Source organism: Manis javanica, chromosome 11, assembly GCF_040802235.1.
Source record: "Manis javanica isolate MJ-LG chromosome 11, MJ_LKY, whole genome shotgun sequence".
Lineage (NCBI taxonomy): Eukaryota > Metazoa > Chordata > Mammalia > Pholidota > Manidae > Manis > Manis javanica.
The window spans coordinates 117,207,974-117,227,302 of NC_133166.1; the positions used below are offsets into that span (position 1 = coordinate 117,207,974).

General features: G+C 58.7%; 2 protein-coding genes and 1 long non-coding RNA gene across 5 annotated transcripts in view; 2 read left to right on the forward strand and 1 right to left on the reverse strand.

Moving 5' to 3' along the window:
- Window positions 1-19,329, forward strand: part of MACROD1 (mono-ADP ribosylhydrolase 1) — a 140,500-nt gene that overhangs the window by 69,302 nt on the left and 51,869 nt on the right. The gene's annotated exons all lie outside the window — the stretch shown is intronic.
- Window positions 1-19,329, reverse strand: part of FLRT1 (fibronectin leucine rich transmembrane protein 1) — a 72,232-nt gene that overhangs the window by 31,335 nt on the left and 21,568 nt on the right. The window lies entirely within an intron of this gene.
- On the forward strand, window positions 1,409-17,865 carry LOC118967878 (uncharacterized). Its single transcript, XR_005055176.2, has 2 exons — window positions 1,409-6,791; window positions 17,569-17,865. It is a non-coding gene; the product is annotated as an uncharacterized lncRNA (long non-coding RNA).

A 19,329-nucleotide genomic window follows, 5' to 3' on the forward strand; every position in this document is an offset into this window, starting at 1 on the left:
GGGCCGAGGGTGACAGGTACAGCCCCCTGCTCCACAGGCCAGCCAGGCCTCTCTGGGGCACACAGAGCAGGCTGAGACCCCCACCCCTTCCTGCGCACAGCGCCTCTGCCCCAGCCTGTGGAGCCTCCGGGGCTCACACAACTTTGGAATCCTGTCCTGTGAGGCAGCCGTCTGCTCCGTGAATGGCTAATTTATTGACACAGCTGTGGGGACCACATGCCCTTCAGCACACACCAGGTGGGACGTGGTGCCCTGGAGAGAGCCAGGCAGTCCAGAGTGGCGTAGAACTCCCCACTGCTGGGCCCCCAGCTCCACAAGCGGCCCCTGGAACCGTGGCCTTAGTCTTACAGTCTGTGGATAGGGGAGAATGGACCCTGGGCCTTTCACTCAGTCCCCTCAAGGCCTCCCCTGTGGGCTTTGGGCTGTGACTGCCCACCAGTGACTGCACCGTGCCCTTTCGCCCCACCCTGGAGAGCTCTCCTGTCACCACTCGACAGGGCTGCCCCAGGTGGCTCTGCAGCACCTTGGATTCCCCTGGAGGCCCCCCACCCTCCCTGGTTCTGAGAGGTCCTCAGTAGTCTGTGTCTGTGCAGTGGGCGCGTGGAGGGGGGACGTTCCTCTGGGAAGGTAGGTGGGTTCATGGGAAAGGGCCTGTTTCTGCTTCATAAATGTGGTCCTGCCTTGTCAAGCAGGTACCCAAGGGGCATCTCCTTTTGTACCCTCACCACTTCCCTTTGGCTCAGGTGCTTATTTTTGTCCCCATTTTCAGAAGACAAACCTGAGACTTCTTTTTAGGATGATGAAAATCTTCTGGAATTAGATAGAAGCAATGGATATACAAAAAAATCACTGAATTCTACACTTCAACAGGGCAAATTTCATCATATATATATATATATATATGTGAATTTTATCTCTGTAAGAGAAGCGAGTTTGAACTAAGCTTTTAAAGAAACATCCCAGGCTCAGGGAGGGGAAGGAACTTGCCCAAGGTTTCCCGGGAACAAGTAACACAGCTGAGATTGCACCCAGGTCATTTTGGCACTTCCATGATACCACCCTGCTGCCTTCATTTGTAACCGAAGACAAGCTTTAATCTTGTTCCTCCCGCACTCGAGGACCTCCACGGGCTCCCTGTCGTTCCTTCCGTGGGCCCAGGTGCTGCTCCAGGCCTGGCTACACCTCAGGTTGGAAGTGTCTCCTTCCTCCCCACCCCCACTCCACATTCCCCGCGTATGGGCCCTTCTCCCTCCCACCACCCAGGCCTGCTGCCTGTGCCAGCCTCACCCGCTCCACCTATCCCTTCCCTCCAAGGGTCTCGGTTCCCATAGGAACCTGCCAGGGCCTCTGGGCCCAGCCTCCCCTGCCCACCTCCCACCCCAGCCCCTCCATCTCTGTCTCGGTCCCCCTGGACTTCTGACTCTTGCATGACAGCTGCCCTCTCCCTCGCCTTCCAGGCTTTGCCCTCCCTCGTCCCTCTGTCTTCTCATGCCCGGCTCCCCCCAGCCGGCCCCTCTTACTCCTCCTCCCTCTGATCTTGCCCTTCCATGCCGCCCCTGGCCCACCACCACTTGGTTACTTGCTTCCTGCCTGTAAGTTCTCGCTCCAGGTCTGTCTTCTCCTTTAGGCATCATCTCCCAGAGAACAGAACGGGTCTCATTCCCAGAGCCGGCACTCAGAGGCACCCAGCCGAGGGGCCTGGGTGGCTATTCGGCAGAAGCAGGAAGAGGCCACGGGCCCCTTACTCACACTCAGTGGCCAGTGAGTCCCTTTAGGGCAGCTGAGCCCAGCCTCTTCTCTCCTACCTGCCACTCGGGCCCTGCTCCAAGCACCACCTGCCCCTGCCCGCACTGCGCTCTGCCCCCCCAGAGGCCAGAGCAAGGCTCTGCAAACCCAAATCCCACCGCAGTTCTCCCCCTGCAGTAAATCCCAGCTCTTCACCAGGGTCCACAGGACCTCACTCACCGCCTTCCCACACATTACCTCTCCTTTCTGTACTGGAACCTGCCCAGTCCCTCCCTGCTCTGGACTCTTGCTGTTCCCTCTGCCGGGACAGCCTCCCACGCTGGCCTCTGCGGCAGTGTCACCTCCTCAGATGGGCCTCCCTCCCTGCTATCACCCCATCTGAAACCATTCACCCAGCTCTTCCATCGCCGCTGGGTCCCCCTGCCAGAATCAGTCCCCGGCACCTGAAGTGCCTGCTTGGCACATGTTCACAGGAGGACCGATGAAGGACTGTCCCGCCCAGCTGAGAGCAGAGAGGCATCTCCACGGCCCCATGGCCTCCTGCCAGCAGGAGCTGAGTGCACTGGGCACACAGCCCTGGGACTGGCAGCCAGTCCTTCAGCCGCCCTGCAGGACCCCCTGGGACCCAGGGCCACACTCATGCTACTGCCCACCCAGACGGCTGCCCCTCCTGGGCATCCCTCCGAGGCTGCCGAGGGAGGCCGGGGCGGAATAACCAGATTAGCCTAAGCGGCTCCTCTTGTTTCCCCGCATAATTGGATTGAGGCCATGTTTCGGTGCAGCTGCATTTAATATCATGATTCCAGGCCGCCTACCATGGAGGGACATGGCTGGGACTAGGCAGGGCTCCAGGCTTGAGAAGAGGCCAGGGCAGGGCCTCACATACCTGATCAGTGCAGAGAGAGTGTGCCCATCTCCCAGAAGGCAGTGTCTTTCTGGGCTGGGCACAGTGCCAGCGTGAGGAAGGGGGAAGGGGAGGACTGACTCCAGCACCCACAGGCCAGGCACTCAGAGCATGTTCTGCATGTGGCCGTGGGCCAAGGGCATGCCAGAGGGGCCAGGCTGCTCAGAGCCAACTCGGGGTCGCCCGGACCTGGGGTGTGGGGACAGCCTCCCCTGGGCCCCTGTCTGAGAGACCCAGGAAAGGAGAGGATGTCCTGGGGTCTAAACATAAATGCTGTTGCCACCATTCAGGGCCAGACTGGATTCCTGAAGCCCACCCGCTGCCACGGGAGGCCCTTGGCCCAAGGGGCCAAACAGCAGCCTTCCCCGGCCCTGGGCAGCCCCAGGCCCGGGTGAGCCATGGGTTGGTGGGGTCCTGCCTCAGCAGTGTCGGCCCAGTGCTACACCCAGGCAGTGACACCAGCTGGAGGCCCCTACCCCAGACCTGTGCTTCAATGGCAGTGCCTCCAGAGACCAAGGGAAAGGGGTGTGTGTGCATGCCAGTGTGTCCACCAGTGTCTGGGCTGAGCGTGTGTGTGTGTGAGAGAGCAAGGAGCCCTGTGCCCCCCACCTTCCCATCTGCAGCCTGAAGCCCAGCTATGTCTCCACAATGCCCATCAGCAGCTGCCCATCAGCAGCTGAATCCTGGGTCTTTAAAGACCAAGAAGCTAAAAAAAATCGAGTATAGGGCACAGCTGGGGAGGGCAAGAGGCCAGCCCTACGACAAGGTCCCCATGACATCCTTCCAGGAGGTATGGCCCTGACCCCACCCAGGCCAGGGGTGGGCACTCCCAGCTGCTGGTGAGGGCACCTGTTGGGCGGAGGACTCACTTGGTGTGGCAGGTGGCTCCTCCAGGAGGCTCAGTCCCAGCTCTGAAACCTCAGGCGCAGAGCAGCTTCTTCCCCATCAGTGAGAGGGGTTCAGGCCCATGCAGGGCTGGGGAGTCACACCAGGGTTGGGGACACTGGCTGGGGCCTGTGGACCCCTCACCCAATCCAACCCCATCCTCCTCCCCGGTCCCACCACTCCCATGGCTAGAGGGCAATGGCTCCCATCCATCATTCAGCCCTATTTTTAGGAGGTGATAACCCAGCTGTGAAAATTCAGTCCCTGCAGATCCTTCCCAGTGAGGAAGTCTAAGCCTGAAGCCAAGGAGCTGGGCGAGGTTGGGGGTGTGAGGAGGAAAGGGGTGCTGCGGGGGGAGCTGGAAAGGAGACCCACAGGCCTTGCAGGGGCAAGGGGCACGGAGCAGCTCTGCTGGGCTGGGGGGCCGGGAAGGGGCCACCCAGCCTGGCCTCCTGCGGCAGCCCACTGAATGAGAGGACTGGGAGTCCAGGGCCAGGGTCTCAGCTTAGCTCTGCCAATAACAAGCCTGCCTGGACCTCGGTTTCCCTGACTGTGAAGTGGGCTGTACTCTCCCATTACAGCCTGGCTCTCACCTCCTGGGGTCCTTTCTACCTCTTGTTTGTAGGGCTGACAGATCAAATACAGGAAACCACCTAAGTGTCTATTTCAGACAATGAGAACTTTTTCTGGCATAAGTAAGTCCCAGAGATCACATAGGATATGCTTATACTATAAAAATTATTGGTTATTTTTCTGAAATTCAAATTTAATTGGGCATCTAGTATTTTTATTTGCTAAATCTGGCAACTCTCTTTCCTTGGAGCAAGTCCCTCTCCACCTCCCTGCCTCTAGCAGTCCAGCTGCTAAAGGGGGAGTGGCCAACAGGTATTTGCTCCATCTTGGCCACTCTGCCCTCCCCCACTTCCCTGAGTCCTGCCCCCCTTGCCCCTGGGGCATCTGTCACACCTTCTGTTCCGGTCAGACTGACCTCAGCTCCTGAGGACAGGAGGCCCCACCTCCTCCTGGCTGTGACCCTGGGTGATTTCACTTCCCAGTCTGTGCCTCAGCTTCCTCCTCTGGAAAACGGGATAGTAGCCTCCACACGGCTGTTGTGAGGATTTAATGAGCTGATACCGGCTGTGAGCTTGAGCAGTGACATCAAAGATGAGCCTCTCTGGATGCCTCGGGCGGCGCAGGGAGCAGAACAGAGGAGCCACTCGTTGGCTCGCCTGCTCGCCTGGCCCGTGGTGTGCCTGGCGCTGCTCGTGGTGCTGGAGACAGAGCGGGGCTCAGGCCGCTGGGGTGCCCTGCACGCCTGCCGGGCCTCCACCCTGTCCTGCCCTAAGGAGCTGCTGTGCCAGGGGTGCAGTGAGGGGGGTCTTTTGGCCCAGGAGGTGGAGGACCAGGGGGCACCTCGGTGGGGGGCCCCTGAAGAGGGGTCAGAGGGCCTTGCGAGGAAGTTTCAACCAGCAGGGTGAGGTGAGGAGGGGCCAGGGAGCCCAGGTGCGGCTTATTCCAGGAGCTGAGGGTGAGCAGAGGAGGGGTGTAACGGTTGGCCGGGAAGGTCACCAGGGCCCCAGGGCCAGACAGGCAATTGGCAGGGTCAAACTGTTTTACAGAGATGCCCACCCTGGGTTGGGGAGAGCACCAATGAGGAAGCAGCTAAAGCAGTGAGAACAAAGTGGAACAACCCTGGGCTGTTCCCTCTGGCCTCCTTTTACCCCAGGCCAGGTTCGGGGTCTCTCCTTCCCCCTCAGGAGCTGGTAGAGTGTCATTTCAGATCAGCATGGAATGGCCCCGGGACCCAGCCATTGAGGGGAGGGGGTAGCAGGGCCCAATAACCCGTCCACCTCTGCCCAAGCCTCAGTTTGAGCCTGTCTGGGTTTCTGCCCCCTACCAGCTGGATGGTTTGGGACAAGTTATTTAGTCTCTCTCAGCCTCAGTTCCCCATCTGTAAAGTGGGAGCATAGTAAATTGTGGAAAGGATCCAAAGAAATTACATGTTTAAAGTGCCAGGCTTGGGATGGTGCCCAGACCCAGGAGCACCACCAGGGCAGGGCCATTTCTCTCCAGATGGAGTGATGGGGGTCTAGATGTGGCCCAGGATTCTTGGGGAGGGCCCACAAGGTCAGCCCCACCTCCTGTTTTCTCTGAGCAGAAGAACAAGGCCAGAGAGAATAACGTGCTTCCTGGGGCCATAGTGAAGACCAGGCCTCCCCAAAGCCAAGACCTCAGTCCCCACACCCTTCCTCTGTCCCGCAGGTGATTGGGACTGGTCTTGGATCCCAGGCCTCCCTTTCAGCCCTAGAAAATCAGGCCCAACTGGTTTGATGGGAAGTGACCCCTTTGGTCCTAGGGTGGCATCCCTTGACTGTGGAAGAGGCTTCCAGATGGAAAGGGGGGTGTTCAGGGTCCCAGAATGAGGCCTGAGATCACTGGGCACCCAGGGCCGTCCCCACCCCAAGCTCCAGAACTTGAGTGATTCAGTTAGATACCCTTCCTTCTGCGATGAAACACCCAACACCCAGGGCCTCCAGAGCAGCCGCTGACCAGCCCACGGGGCAGCTTAATGGTGTCTGCTCCTGGAAGACAGGGAGGCTGATATCTGGAAGCCCTAGAAGTGTGCAGACCATCCCACAGCAATGGGAGAACTGTGCCTCAGCTTCCCCATCATAAAAGAAGACCATTGCCCTGAGCTAGTTTCATGCCTAGTTGGGAAATTCTAGGTGTCTTCCTTTTGGGGGAGGAGGCATTTCCCCCCCAACATGCCTCCACCTAGCTGGGCAGACAGGTTGCCCCATGTAGGCATGATGGGAATGTGTGCAGCTGGCCAGACGGCCTCCCCTCTCCCTGGGCCCCCCAACAGTCAGGGCCCCAGCCTTCCTCCCTCACTCCCAGCTCAGCCAGTTCTCCAACCCAAAAGTGACCTACCCAGGTCCAGGCTGTGGTCCCTGTAAAATTCTAGGGGCTTCGGGGCCCCTCCCCTACAGAGCACAGGCCTGAACTCTGGCTTCTCCACAGGGAGCTGCAGCATTTACCCCGCCAAGCCCAGCTTTCCCTCCCTGAGGAGTGTGTTTGGGAGGCGAGAACCCACGCGCACTCAGGCACTCACACACCATCTGACGCGCCAGACCACACAGACTCGCAGCCCAGCCGCAGATGTGCACCCCAGCACCAGCTCTGGGCTGTGCCTCCTATACGGGGCCGGGGCTGTGTGGCCTCAGCATGGCAGGGAACCAGCGCCAACTATGAAGTAGTAAGTAAGCACCATCTCTGACCTCAGCTAATCCTTCCCCAAACCTTCTAATCTCATTCTGTCCACCTGATGGATGCCCAAGCGGAAGCCTTGCAGGGCAAGTGGGGCTCAAAGGCAGACCTCTAGGACCATGAGTCTGGCCCAGTGTGCCTCAGAATTAATCCTGGGAACAACACTGTAACTCGGCGGGGGGGTGCTCTTTATTCTCCTCTACATTATATGGTTGTGGAGAGCAAGGCACAGAGAAGTGAAGTAATGCACCCTGGGCCACACAGCAGGAAGTGGCACAGCCGGAATTTTAGCCCAGCAGTCTGGGCCTTTATCTGCTGAGCTTGATTTGCATGGTGGGTTCAGAGTGTGTGGTTTATTGTGCTTCATAACGGACAGAGATGCCACGGGTACTTTTTCAGTTATCTGATGTTACATAATTATTTAATTAAAAACAAAAAATGCTAGGTCAGCTGACCTCCTCATTTTAGCTCCTGGAATTCCTGCACTTTTGGCTTCCAAAGTCTCCGCCAGGGGCACCCCCCAAGGGCCCATCCTGACACACCCACCGGGCTGCTACCCCTAGGCCTGCCTCCCAGGGGCCTGACCTGGGAAACGGGTGGAGGGCCAGGCCCTCCATCCCAGGATACAGTGAAACCCTCCCCACCCCTGCCGCACCCCAGGCCCCAGCAGCTCCCACTTGCCCCTCTGGCTGATGGTGCAGGGCCTTGGGTTATGAGTCCAGCAGTCGATTGGGAATCGCATCACCTTGTCTGCCCGGAGGATGCAGTGCTCGGTCGCTGGTCAGTAACAGCACAGGAGCCAGCCAGGCCACCTCAGCCACTCAGGCCTCTTCAGGCTGTGGAACCCAGACTGGGCAGGTTGGAGGGCTCCTTGAGGCCCCCTCCCACGCCTCTGCCACTCCCAGTCTCTGCACCCAGCCTGGCCTCTTTGAGTCCTGACTAGGGTCCCTTAAAGATCTGCAACTCCCAAGGTTGTAGGTCCTGCAGGGCCTGCGGAAGACAGAGGGTACAGACCAGCCTCCCGCTGTGCCGGACCTCCAGCCTCCTGCTTCACAGAGGGCCCTGGTCTCACGACAACCCCACAACCACGTCTGTGACAAATGGGGAAACTGAGGCCTAGGAAGGCAAAGTTACACAACATGTAGCTGGAGGAACAGCAGTTTCCAGGAGCAGGCCCTCTGGTCTGTGAAAGGCACCAGGTTGGCCCCAGCCTCACCAAAAAGCAGTGGTTGCCTGAGAAGCTGGGCCATTCCTTGGCCTCAGCCTAGCCCCAGCCCCGCCATACCAGGTTACATGGAAAAGTAGACACCGGGTCCCTGCCCACGACTTTCACTTATTCGTTCAACACATATTGCCAGAGGGCTGTTCTGTGCGGGGCAGAGGGGTGGGGGGTCCAGGAATGCCGGCCTCTGGGAGCACCCCAGCCCCCCCACAGCCCTGCACTGGGTGGAAAATGAGGTGGGTTCTCCGAGAGGGGAGGTGCTAACAAGGGCTCCAGGAACTTCCAGCTGCAGGCACCACAGGAGCCTGGCAGGGGGACTTTTTTGAGGGGTCTCCAAGAGATGAATGAAATTTTGATGAGGTCAGAAGGCACCCAAGGAGGAGGGCCCAACAGGGGCAAAGACCTGGTGTCCACATGGGGTGCGCAGGGAGGAGTGAAGATGGAGTATGGCCGGCCCGGGAGACAGGAAGGTTTGAGAAGTGGGTGGGCTGGATGGACCGTCCCTTCGGAACCGTGAACAAGGACAGGCCTCCTTGGTTTACTGAGCCCGCACCCAGGGCGGTGGGCCCCGGAGCACTCCTGTTCCCCACCCCGTCCCCAGCAGGCCCCCGTCTCTCTCCTCCTTCCTTTTCTCCCCACTTCCAAAATGAAAAAGAGAAAAAAAACTATTATTGTTCACGCCTCATCTCCCACCAAAGTTATTAAATTCATTCCACGAACAAATAAATCCATTTTTATTGCAGCGGGAGGAACAGGCAGCGGTTTGCTGTTTTACCTTTTTTATTTTTCAAAGTCCTGTGAAATCTGCCCCAATTGGCTGGGCATCCCCCGCGGCCCCAGCACACCCGCTCGAGTTAGTTACTGTGTTTTCTTCTCCACTGCAGCAGCCCTCCCCTGGGTTTGGCGGGCGGGGCTGGGTCCCCCCGGACCTGCTACCTGCATTCAGGTGGCACTACAGTCGCCTGCAAGGGGGACGGGGGAAGCTTTCTGCCAGCCTTCTGTTTGGCATTTTATAGTTTTCCGAACAACTTCCCTATACATTTCCTCCCGAGGCCCAGCCCTGCTATTGTGGCTCCATTTCACAGGATAGGGAACTTAAACTCAGAGGGTCTCAAAGACATGCGGGAGGCCAAGAGACCCCTTGGTGCAGCTCTGTGGGCCCAAGGGAACTAAGCCTGGGCTGTTCCTTGAAGGCAGGCAGGCTGGCCTTGGATCACTAATCTCCATCACCCCCACTTGGTGCAGCAGAAATTCCTATTTCTGTCACCTACCAGCTGTGTGGCCCTGAGCACTTGACCTGGCCTCTTGGGGCCCCAGTTGCCACATCTGTAGAAGGAATTCAACAGTAACAGCATCTCCTTCCTAACGCCACGGTGAGGTCTGAGGCAGCGAGCGCTTCGCACAGAGCTCGGACTTGCCAGCGCCTCTCACTAAATAGCCCCCGCCACCCCCCCGCCACGCCACCCCACCCGGTCCCAGCAGGTCCCCGGGACTCTCTGCTCTGCTCCCCGCCGAGGGGCATGGATCTGGCCCCAGGGCCAGGGTCGGGGCACTGTGTGCCTTCACAGAGGAGATCTGGGATAGGCGCCCGAGATAAATCCTCCTCGTGGCTCTTTTTTCTCTGTAAACCATTTGCTAAAGACTGAATGACCATCAGTAAGAAGCCTGTTGCTCTGCAGCGCCGCACGGCCCGCTTGCGGAGATGTCCCGGCGAAGCATTTAGGCGACGCAGTTGCCCAGGCCAGTCCCCTGGCTGTCCACGCCTGTCCGCGCGTGATGCTCCCCATCCCAGCTCTGGGTGTCCCTGCAGGGAGGAGACTGCCTCCCCTATCCCAGCATTGGGCCAGGCCATTGCAGGGCAGAGCCAGCACCCCCAGCACCCCCACCACAACTGGCCTCACATCTGGGGGACCTGCTTGGGAGGGGAGAGCCCCCCACCCCACCCAGGTTTCCAGCGGCTCACGCTGAGACCCATCCCCTCCTTGGGCCGGCCCCCTGAGCCCAGGGAGGCTGCCTACCCCACCAGGAGCTGACAGCTAACAGCCCCCACCTCAGCCAGGCCTGGTGGCGCCCTCCCCTCCCGGTGTCAGATAAGCTCCTGGTTCCAGGTGAGGACATCCACTGAGCCCCGCTCCCGCCCACCACACACACATGCGGTGCCTGCCTGCTCTCCCTCCCTCCGCCTCTCTACCACCCTGTAATTGAAGGCGGAGGGGAGGGGCCCCCACACCCTGGCCTGCCCCTCTGCCCGTCTCCTAGGCTCCCGTCACCTGCCCCATCTTCCTTATCCCTCCCTGCCTCTGTTCCCTGGGGACTCCTCTTCTTTCCCAGACTGACTAGCATGTGGCACTATCAAGAAAGGCAGTTCAAGATAATGTTCCCAGTGCTATCTGTCAGCACCTGGGGCTGCTCCAGCCCCAAGAAGAAAGGGCATATATTTGGGTGCCCATCTCCTGACAAGCACCCTACAGTCCTGAGCCGACCCTGGCCAGGGCGGATGGGCTGCTTGGGGGCATAAGCCCATGGGGTTGGGGTGGGGGCATGCCTATAAGGGTGTAGCCCAGTTCTGAGCCCATTATCTGAGCACTGGGCTGGCAGCGGGCCCAGCCCTAGCTTCTCTGCCTTCAGCGGGGAGAGAGACAGAAAGCCACAGACAAAGGAGTGAAATCAGGACTCTCTGTGCTGCCTGGAGGAGGTAGAGGCGAAAGCCTCTCCACATGTGGAGCCCTTCCCATTCTGCCTATGCCTCCTGGCCTCAGTTTACTTGTCAATCAAACGGGAATGCTGGCCCTGCCAGGTCTGCAGGGAGGCTGTGAGATTCACGCACTAGTAAATATGTGAGTGATAACCATCGTCACCCTGGGACCTTGTGCTTGTGGTAGGCCCCGTATGCACCAGAGCCTCACATGCCCAGTCTCCTCTATTTTATGATGCCACCTGGCAAGATAGGTACAGCAAGCACCTCTGTTTTACAACTGCTGGGGTGGACCAGGGCCTGGGCCAGAGGCAGGGAAGGCACCAGCTAGGGTCCCTGCTGGGGCTCGTGGGCATGACTGTCCCCGAAGGTGTAAGGGTGGGCCAGGCAGGTGCTGGGTGGGGTCAGGGCAGCCTCACCCCCAGTTCCCCAGTGCCTGGTACTGAAGGAGTTTCTGGCACTGCCTGGGGGTACCATGTCACCTGAACAGAAAGCAGAACCCTTGCCAACACTCCCTGAGTGTGACTCCTGCCAATTCAAATGCTGTATCTCAACACCATTAATTTACATTTTGATTTGACTTTCTTAATTTTGCTTCAACTTCACAGGACTCTGGTTTGAGAATCATTTTAATGTATTTATCTGTGAGGCAATTTGTTAAATAACCCCCAAGACTCGGCAGTTTTCCGTTCTGAGCTTTTTATTGCAAGGCTGTTTTAAATTAAATTAGTTGTCAGGGTCCCTGGGTGCATTGTAACGGGGATGAGTTCACTGCCAGCCCACTCGTAAAAGTCGAGTGAACCGCTGGCTAAATGGACGGGAGCAGGAAGTGGACCTCCCAGCTCTTCCTGAACCCCTTGGTACCCGTTTGGGGAACGTGGGAATGGCCCAGCCGCCCACTGTCAGCAAACAACTCTGAAGCCAGTACCCCAGTTCCCAGGCTGGGCTGTGCTTGCCAGGCCCCCACAGGACAAGTCCAAGATTGCCACAGGCTGGCAGTCCTTCCCTGGGCACCCCACCCTCCTGCTCCTGAAAGGGGGGACTCTGGGTGGTATGTGCACAAGCCTCAGGCACATCTGTGCTGTCACCTTCCGAGGGGCAGCCGGGAGGCAGGGGCTGGGCTCTGCTCTTGGGCCCTGAGCCCCAGGGAGAATAGCTGGGGATTCAGGGGTGAGGTCTGTCCCCCCTTGTTCTGTTATCTGAGTCAGTGTCTATACCAGCTGTCATCTGGGCTGGGGGCAAGATTTGTGAGCGGAAAGGTGCGGGTATTGAATCTATATTTCATTTTCACGTCAGCAACTGCTATTTGCCCGATAATGGACTCCCCCCTCACCACTCTCCGGGGAGGCTGAATGAAGGGAGGAGGCTGATGTCCTGTTAGGGACGCTGCCCTGCCTTTGGACTAGCGTGAGCCAAGGAAGGCCTGTCCCCACTGCCTCCCAGAGCGGCATGCTGCTACAGGTGGGCACGCCAGTCCCAGCTCCACCAAGCCAGGCCGGCCTGGCCTCCGGCAGTGCTCAGCACAGCCAGCCTGGCCTGAGCGGAAAGGGGACGTGACCACTCTGTCTTTCAAACTCACGTCCCCGGCAAACTGCCCAGCCCTGGCAAACAGAGCAGGACACTGATCGTTGGGAGTCACTGGACACCTCTCGCAGTCCCCCCAGGGACCGCAGCAAGAAGGGGGAGGGCCGGGGTGCTAGTGGTGCTTCGGCCCCTCCTCCCAGCGCCTGGCAGGGGACCGACACATGGCGTGTGTTCAGTATAGACGTCTCCCGGGCACCAGCTGCTTGTTATCAGTGTGGGCGCTGGAGCCAGGTGCCTGGGTCCAAATCCTGGCTCTGCTGTTTTCCAGCTGTGTGACCTGAGGCCATTTGCTTGATAGCCAGGCAGCCCTTCTGCAAACTGGGTCTCAGATGAGTACTGAGAGGATGAAGTGTGTCACAGTTCTCAAAGCACTTAGAAGGGAGTAAGCCTCCCTACCCATCTTGGAGGCAGACATCTCCTAAGGAGAATAACTCTTTAAACACACTTTCAGAGCCACTGGCAAGTTCCTAGCCATCCATCAAAGCCCACCCAAAAGTTGCCTCCTCCAGGAAGCCTCTCTGACGCAGAGTTAGTTTTGCTCTCCTGCATGCACCCAGCCCGCTTGGTGCTGGGGTGGGCCTGGCAGTGTGCCCTGACCACCGCTGGCTGTCTTTTAAAACTTCTTTCACTCAGGACAAGCGCACATCCTGCCACGCTCACTCTGGCCTTGACGAATGTTGGGTTTGGTGGGGAGGAAGGAGAGAGAGAAGGAATTCTTAGGAAAAGGCAGACCTGACCATGTCGGGCCTTGGCCTATAGCCCAAGGCCCTGGCCCCCCTGAACGAAGCCCAGCCTCCTGTCCACGGCTGGCCATGAGCCCTGCCCCAACCTGCCCCTGCTGCCTCCCCCTCATGCTCGGCACCATCTCAGCCCCTCATCTCTGTGCCTGCACTCCCCAGCCTTGCCTACCCTAGCCCTTCTCCTGAGGCACTGTCCTGCACCCTTCCCTTGGCCACCGCCGCCTCACCTCCAGGCTCATGTCCAGGCCATCTCTCTTCTGGGAAGCCTCTCCCGAGGCCCCCAGGTCTGAGTGAGGTGCCTGCCTCCATCACAGCTCAGGGACCCAGCACCATCACTGGCCTATCACCCCCCAGCAGGACCCAAGCCTGTCCCAGTGACTGTGATGTCCCCTGCCTGGTGTCTCCTAGGTAGGCCCTAGAGGCACTGAGCAAATACATGAATGAATAAATGGACAGATGAATAAGGTCCTCGTGAAACTCTGACTCCCTCGAGTACCTAAAGTATTTGTGGGCAGCCCTCTTTCTGCCAGCCTTCACTGGGCAGTGGGGGCCAGGCGTGGCTGCCTATGGCGGGGAGGGGAGGGGAGGGGAGAACTCAGAGAAAGCCCTCTACTCTGTAGGTTTTAATGTCTGGCCAGAGACCCACCCTCTGCACCCTGCTCTGAGGTTGTCAGGACATGTCCAGGTTTTAATAGGGCCAGAGAGGAGAAGCCAGATGTGCAGGTCTCAGGCAAGGGCTGTGCGCCATCCACCCACCTAGCCCCTCATGCTCAGCCAGGCCAGGGCCTGAGACTTCAGGCTCCTTGACCAAGAGAAAACAGAGATGGCCTGTTCCAGTGCTGGGAGGAATAGTTGAGTCAGGACCCCAGGGTCCTGGCCCCAGCGCAGACTCTCCTCAGCCTCTTAGACCCACAGCCCCTCCCAGTGGGGCCAGAGACATTGTGTGGCCCTCCTGGGGGTGAGACACCCCCAGCACGAGGAGGGCTGCATGTGGAGCCAGCAACACGGCTCGCTTGCTTTCTGTCCCCAAGCCTGGACTGTGCAGTTCGGGATTTTTTTTCGCCTTCACTGATGTTTTATTCATGCAAACCCAGCCTGCATCTGTCCTCAGAAGACGAGAGAGAAGATGCAGGAGAGAGACAGACAGAGGGGCTCAGAGAGATTGAGGGTCTGGGAGAGAAGCAGACCTCGGGTATGAGTGGGAGTTGCTGTTCAAAGCCTGATAACCTGGCGAGATCCAGGGAAGATGTGCTCTCCTGGCGGCTGCCTGACAACAAGAGGAGCCGTCATTCGGATGCAATTCATTGCCACCTCTTAGTCTATCACCGGTTCCTTTTCAAACCTCTCCACAGCCCGCTGGGGAGGGCCTGGGCGCGCCTCATCCTTCTCCACCTTCTCTGGGGCCCGGGAGGAAGCGGGAGGCTTTGTCTGTGCTAATTGCATTGTGAGACCAAAGGTGCTGCTTATACTCGGCTGTCTCATTTGGGGCCTTTATTAAACATGATTGCTGGCTGACAGCAGGGCAAGAACCGGTTGTGGCTGCCCATGTGGGGGAGCCAATTCAGCACACACTGAGGTCTGTCCCTGCTACACTGTCCCCCCTGCCTCTGCCCCTCCTGGCCCCCTCCAGCACATACCCGAGTCACCCAAACCTCATGCTCCTAGAGGCAGTTTTATTCCCACATGAGTTTCAGTGAGCAGAGGGGGGAAGAAGCTACAAGGAGGGCTCCTGGCCAGTAATGGAGGCTTCTTGGGGCACCTGAGTCTGCCCTTCTCCCACCCTTGGCAAGCTCCTGGTTATCCTTCAAGAAAAGTACAAAGTCACCTGCTCTGGAAGCCATCCTCCTCTCCCACCTTCATTCCTTGGGCTTCCCTAACATCCGGGACACAAATGGGCTGTTTTTTTCAGCTGACACATGTGTGATGCCTCCACACAGACATTCCTCCAGGTCTATCAAGCCTTAATTCCTGTAGCCAAGTAATTTTATGAGGAGCGCACTAGGATCACTCTCCCCATTGTTCAGATGAGGAAACTGAGGCACAGAGAAGCTAAGCAGTCAGCTCAGGTCTGACCGGGGTTCACCCAGTTCCTGTGTCTGTGCCCTTGACCACCTCACCACCATCCACGTTACTCCCTGAAAGGCTTCATTCATATGGGGTCTGCACTACAGCAATGGAACCCTCACACCATACTGTCACCAGGCCAGGCCTCCTACCAGGTAGCTCATTTACTCTCTCAGTCAGGAGGTGGGGCAGGAGCACTGTCCCCTTGCACGTGTGGTGTCCCAACCCCAGGCCAAAGCACAGGAGCAGCTCAAGGCCCAGGTGCAGAGCTGGGAAGGGCTGGCCTGGGAGGTAATACCAGGGCGGAGGGCCTGGTTTTTGAGGTGGTAATCTGGGCCCGAGGCCTTGGTCAGGCCCTGGAAGGCAGGGACGGCCACAGTAAGAGCTTTCAGTATAAGGGGCTTCCCTGAGAAGCTTTACTGCAGAGCCGAGACACGGAGCAGGGTTCCTTCTCCCCTGCGCAGGAATTTGTCTGTCTCATCAAATGTCATCATCCCGCAGTGTGGCTCCACCCCCAGTGGCTAGAACAGTGCATGCACAGAGTGGGTGTTCGGTAAATGCTGACAAGAATCTCACACTCACCCCAGTTTGAGTGTCAGAGTGCTGGAGGTGGCTGGGCTGACTTGGCTAAATCTCTGAAGTTTCCTTTAGGCCCATACATGGTAGGACAGGGCCTCCTCCACATCCAGAATGCCCAGGGGCTTGCAGGGTGTGGGCAGAGGACTTGGCAGATATGAGACCCTGGGATTTGGGAATGCATAAGCTCAGCTCACAAACTTGGGGCTCCCTCTGGGAGGCAGCCCACATACTTGGGGCCTCTTCTGGGACCTAGCCAAAGCTCGTCACTCTCATTGGTTCATGTACCTCATGTTTACTGCACACCACTGTGTGCAAGGCACAGGAGCTGCCCAAAGAAGCTAAGGGGAGGCACAGCCCTCTCAGTGTGGCAGGATCAGGCCTCTGTATAAAAAGACAACCACGGTATATGCCCAACCACGGGTGAGGAGAAGGGACCCCATCTGGGGAAGCTGAGGAAGGCTTCACATAGGAGGGTGCATTTGAACAAGGCCAGGTGGACATCCCCAAGCGGAGAAGGGGCCAAGGCATGCCAGGCAGAGGCTTGAACAAAGTCTTAGAGGCATGAACAAGGCATTATGTGTCTGAAAAAGCAGCCAAAGGAAGCAAGTGGGAATGGAGGAGGGAAAGGTGGCCAAGTGCAAGAATATCTCATTGGTTCTGTTGAAAAGTAAAGCTGGAACTTGATTTTCCACTAAGGGATGCCCTGGCCTATCGGGACCCCACCCACACAGATTCCCAACCGGCAATCAATCAGTCGGGATGGCACCCGGGACCGCGCGTTTTTAACAAAGCCCTGGCATTCCAGGTGCAGACTATGGCTTCATAGGCAGATGGCCTGGAAAGGCCGCGCCGTCGGGCTCAGGAGGTCACCCGAAGGCCTCGGACGTTGGGCTGGGATCCGGGCAGGGCCAGGCCCGCCCCTGGACTCACGTCCAGATGGGGGCAGGGACGGAGGCGCAGCATGAAGGAAGGGCGGACAGCGGCAAAGTCAGCGCGCGGCGCATCCATCTGCCCTGACAGCCAGCAATTACACCGCGTGATCGCCAGATTACTCCAAATGCATTTATTACAGGGGTTAGAAGCGGGGGACTTATTTACGGGCAAATCCATACTCATTACAAGACTCAGCCTAGCCTAGACTGAAAACAGCTCAACTGAAACAAATAATTACCAAAGTCCTTCCAGCGCGAGTCTGTCAGGTGGTTGGGGGGTGGGGGTGGGAATGGGGTCGCCTGGCCCTTTCGATAAAGAATAGGGAGCAGGAGGAGGCCGCCGTTGAGGATGCCGGGGCTGGGGGAGGGAGACCCCATCCGCCCGCCTCCGGGGTGCGCATGCCCGCCCAGGTCGTGAATATGCAAACGAGGCCCGGGGGGCGGTGCTGTCTGGCCCCCGCCCACACCCGCCCGCCGGGGGAGAGGCAAGGAGAAAGGGCAGCGCCCTGGGGCCTGCGGAGTTCCCAGACCGGGCCTTCGAAAGGCAGCGCAAGTTCCGCATTTTCCAGGGAAAGAAGCACTGGGCTTGACACAGAGCACATGCTCCCAAGTTGAACGAATGAAAGGACGAGTGGGCGGAAGTGTAGCCTAGACAGGCCTCGCTCTGGGTCACGCGCCGGAGGGGCCACGCCTCTGGCCTCAACTCGGGGGTTTTTGGGGGCCATATCCTAGGGAATCGCAGGCTGGGGCCTTCGGGTATCCGCCCACAGGCACACACAGCTCTGACCTCGTAGCCACAGAGCTGACAGACCCGAGCGTCCTAGGAGCACAGGAGCGTGGACGTGGGGCACACGGGCACACAGACTGGGCTTCAGGCTCCAAAGGCCATCCATCTGCACCTACCTGGAGCTCCTGAAACAAATCAATCCAAGGTTTTTTTTTGTTTTTAGGTCTGGCAGACTGGCCTGGACTCCTGTCCCCATTTTACAGATGAGGCAACTGAGACCCAGACGGGCAGGGCCGGCCAGTGTCAGCGTGCTCAGGGATGCAGAGCTCTCCGCAGCGCCCTGCATTCTCAGGCCTCTGGGGCAGCGGCGTGGCGATCGATGCCCGCGTGGGGAGCTGTCAGGCCGATTGAAATGTGGGCTCGGCCTCTCTGCCCGCTGGGCAGATGCTGGCACCGCCACCCGCGCCTTAAATATTCATTCACTTGACAGAACACTAATTAAACAAAGTAAGGTGCATTATTACTTGATTAAATTTTTTATTGGCAGCTTAATTGGTCTGTTAGTTGCCCCTTAGGGAGTTGTTCACCCGCTCCCCGCGCCGCGTGGAAGGGGGCCCCTCGTCGTCGTCCCTGCGCCGCCCTTCCCAGCCTGCCAAGTCACCCAGGCGCCCCGCCCCCTTCCGCCCAGCGCTGGGCCGGGCACCCAGGGTCTCGAGCTCCAACACCCGTGCCATGAGGTTCCTCCTCCACTGGGTCAGACTGGGAGGGCAACCAGTCAGCGCCTGGCGTCGGGCCTCTTGAGGTCTTGAGGCTCCATCTCAAAAAGCACAGCTGAGCCCCTTGTAGAGGGAGTTGCGCAGATTTGGAGGGGAAGGACAGGGCTTGACTGGCCCGGAGAGGATGGGGGTTCTGCCCCTCTCAGGGCCTGGGCCTCTGTTTCCCTATTGGCACCACTGCAGGGCTGGCCCCTGTCGATCTCCTATCCTGGCATGGACACCTTCTTGCCCACAGCCTATGTGCCACCTATTCCCCAGTAAGGGTAGAGGTGCCTTGCCAGCAGGGATGGCCTGAGGGGCCCTTGGCCATCATGGTCCTGGCCTGGGAATGCCCCCTCAGGGAGGGAACCCACCCTCTTTGTCCAGCGTCCCATGGGAGGGGGGTGCGCCTCCCCCCACCACTATAAGACACCCCTATTGCTGTACCTCTTTTGGAATAGGGGCTCACTACCTCCCAAGTCAGTGCTGGGCACTACCCCCACATTGGCACTGGAACCTGCACCTCTTCTGCTTTTTCTACCTCTCCCATGGGGTGATAGGAATCTGCAGCCAACCTTTGCCCCTCAGACAGGCTTCTCCCTGGTCCCCCAGGCCTGTCCTCTGGGGGGTCTCAGCGGAAGAGAAGGGCCAGGGGCCATTCCATCCTTTCAGCACTGCCCAAACCCCTCTGTGAGCCTCAGTTTTCCCAGTGCAAAATGGGTGCCCATCCTCATCCAACAAGCATGATTTGAGTGTTGGCACTACAGCAGCAGTGCATGCCCCCGCTGGGCAAGCTGAGCCCTCTGAGGTCTCAGCTCACCCAGTCCCCACACCCATGCTGCCAGGGTACCTCTGTCACCCTGATTCAGGCAAGGCAGTGTCTGAGGGCCTCAGTGATTTGTCCAGGGTCTCAGATGAGGGGGACCCAGGTCCTCTGGGTCCCAAGTTTGGCAGGGGAGGGCATGAAGGAAAGTTGCCAGAGAATCAGGTGCGTAAAGCCCAGTCTGTCAGTCCTATCCACATTCAGCCCATTCAGTAAACCGTGAACCTGCTCTGGGGATGGGGATGGAAAAGGAAATGAAGCCTTCCTGGGGAGCCTAGTTCCATGTGCCACACCCCTGCCTCCAGCCGTGCCCAGTGCCCCTACATCACTGCCCCACCCACTCTGCTGCCACCCTCTCCGTAACCTCCATCCCCAGAGAGGATGCAGGCCTGGCCGATGACAGAGG